This window comes from Trachypithecus francoisi, unplaced genomic scaffold (assembly GCF_009764315.1).
Source record: "Trachypithecus francoisi isolate TF-2019V2 unplaced genomic scaffold, Tfra_2.0 Lachesis_group8, whole genome shotgun sequence".
In the NCBI taxonomy this organism is placed as follows: Eukaryota; Metazoa; Chordata; class Mammalia; order Primates; family Cercopithecidae; genus Trachypithecus; species Trachypithecus francoisi.
The window spans coordinates 68,542,776-68,545,932 of NW_022681473.1; positions in this window are offsets into that span (position 1 = coordinate 68,542,776).

The following is a 3,157-nucleotide window of genomic DNA, read 5'->3' on the forward strand; positions in this document are numbered from 1 at the left end:
GGATTACAGGCATGTGCCACCATGCCCGGCTAATTTTGTATTTTTAATAGAGACAGGGTTTCTCCATGTTGATCAGGCTGGTCTCAAACTCCTGATCTCATGTGATCCACCTGCCTCAGCCTCCCAAAGTGCTGGAATTACAGGCATGAGCCACCACGCCCGCCTATATGCTTGTAATTTCATAAATGCTAGAGGAACCATTCCAGTCATAGAAAGCTGCAAAGACGACATGTTAATGATCAATACCTGTGAAAAGAAGGGAATGATAATAAAAATTAAAGAAGAAAAAAGAAAACTCATTAGTGAAATGACTTAATGAACTCATTTTGTGGTCAAAACCTTGCTTTTTGTGGGCATGTCAGAATATAAGCTCATTGAGTACTGGAAACAGAACAATTCTCCATAACTGATTTTTTTTTTTTTTTTTGAGACAGAGTCTTGCTCTGTTGCCCAGGTTGGAGTGCAGTGGCGTGTCTCGGCTCACTGCAACCACCGCCTCCCAGGTTCAAGCGATTCGCCTGCCTCAGCCTCCCGAGTAACTGGGATGACAGGCGCCCACCACTATACCCGGCTAATTTTTTTTGTATTTTTAGTAGAGATGGGGTTTCACCACGTTAGTTATGCTGGTCTCGAACTCCTGACCTTAGGTGATCTGCCTGCCTCGGCCTCCTAAACTGCTGGTATTATAGGCATAAGCCACCACGCCCGGCCCATAACTGATTATTTATACTATAATTTTTGCTTATTAGAGCTTCAGGAAAACGGGAGACAGCATGAAAAGACAGACAATCTCCAGAGAGATACACTTTTGGAGTTTCAAAAGCATTTTTTATTTTGGTAATAAGCTTTTGTGAAATCAGACATCTGACCCTTAAGAGACAGATGATTTTCTGGCCTGATATGTGATTTTTTTTGAGACAGAGTTTTAGTCTTGTTGCCCAGGCTGGAGTGCAATGGCATAATCTCAGCTCACTGCAACCTCCGCCTCCCAGGTTCAAGTGATTTTTCTGCCTCAGCCTCCCAAGTAGCTGGGATTACAGACAAGAGCCACCATGCCCGGGTAATTTTATATTTTCAGTAGGGACGGGTTTTCACCATGTTGGCCAGGCTTGTCTCGAATTCCTGACCTCAGATGATCCGCCTGCCTCAGCCTCCCAAAGTGCTGGGATTACAGGCATGAGCCACCGTGCCCAGCCAATGTGTGATTTTTAAGTGGGTCATTTTGGACTATAAGACTAATAAGACAAAAAGGGTAAGTAGAGTCCTGATTGTCACTTAGATTTGGAACACAGTTTTCTGGTCCTGAAGCATATTGACTTTGCTGGTGCTGAAGAAAAGCTATTTGCTTTTATGTTATCCTGAATTCACAGACCTTAATTGCTTGGAACTGACACTACATAAAACTGGATACTGTCTGTAATGGGCCTGTTTCAGTCTGAACATGAGCTGTGCTCAACTGAAAGCAGACATATGCTCAAAAACAGCTCTTCCACTCATAGACCATTGCAGATTTAGGACAGTCCTTTGTGGGGCCATTAATTATGATAACATCAGGGAAGCTGGCTGGTCCATCTGGGTCACTTGCAGATACCTACAAGAAAGTGTTTATTGTCCGATGAGATTGTGTGAAATTAAATTACTCATCATCTCTATATTTTGGATGCAGAGACTGATTGCATTCCTAATGTGTGATTCCTACCAAAAGCTGCAACTTAGGGGAGGGCACATCACAAACAGTATGAGCCCTCTGACAGATTAGACTCAACCCTTTCTCGGGAATGCCTCACTACTGTTAACTTGTGCTTGAATTTCCTAATTATTTGCTGCTTGCAACAATGGATTGATGATACCGTAACCCTACTTTTCTCATCTTTTTCCTGGTACACAAACCTAAGTGCAGCTTGATTGTAAAATGCCGCTGTCTTCAGTAAAGCAAGGCTTTTCTAGGATGCTCACTGGATAATCAGGATTAAAGGGCTGAGAAGTTAAATAAACCCATTTTGAAAATGCCAGAAAATTCAGGATGTTGTCCTGACCAACTTCTGAACATGATGTGTCTTTCTGATTAAGTTGTATAAAAATATTTTTCTGTGAAAATTCTTTTTCTATTTTTCATTTATTTTTGTCTTTATTTTTATTCTTATTCTTCATTTTATTTTTTTCTTTATTTAGATGTTAAGAAACTGTTCTATAATATCTGTGAAAATTCTTTTGTCCTTCTTACATACAACTCCTCCAGACAAAAGGTCTGGGTAAGAATATGGGATGAAATAAATGTAAGATATTGATCACTGACTGAATGGAACACACTGATTTTGTAACCGTGGAAGAAAACAGAGCCCCAGCACCTGGGGAGGCTTAGTTGAGGGCAAGGGCAAGAAGGGAATTGATGTTCTTGTTTTTCAGAGTTGTTTCTGGAAGCTTTCCTCTCGTACTGAACAAAAACTTCCCATGCTGCCTTTCCGAGCTGCTTTGAGCACCTTTTATTCAAACTGACTTCTAAGCCTATGATCACAGCTGATAGAGCTGACTTTGAGACAGCAAGCGTGGTCCCCGCTCCTCAGCTTTCCAGGCAGAACACTTACAGATGTCATCCACACTCGTGAGACTGATGAATTGATGTCAAGGACAAGCAAAACTGTTTGGAACTGGTCGGATGTGGTGGCTCACGCCTGTAGTCCCAGCACTTTGGGAGGCTAAGGCAGGCGGATCACAAGGTCAGGAGATCCAGACCATTCAGGCTAACACGGTGAAACCCGTCTCTACTAAAAATATGAAAAATTAGCTGGGCGTGGGGGCGGGCGCCTGTAGTCCCAGCTACTCAGGAGGCTGAGGCAGGAGGATGGTGTGAACCTGGGAGGCGGAGCTTGTAGTGAGCCGAGATAGTGCCACCGCACTCCAGCCCTGGGAGACAGCGAGACTCTGTCTCAGAGGAAAAAAAAAAAAAAACCAAAAAAAACACAAAACTGTTTGGAACTGACTGCAGCACCTCTGATATCAAGAACTGAGTTGAATTATTTTATTTTACTTTACTTTATTTTATTTTATTTTTAAAGACAGGATCTCATTCCATCCAGACTAGAGTACAGTGGCTCTATCATGGCTCACTGTAGCCTTGACCTCCTGGGCTTAAGCAATCCTCCCACCTCAACCTCCC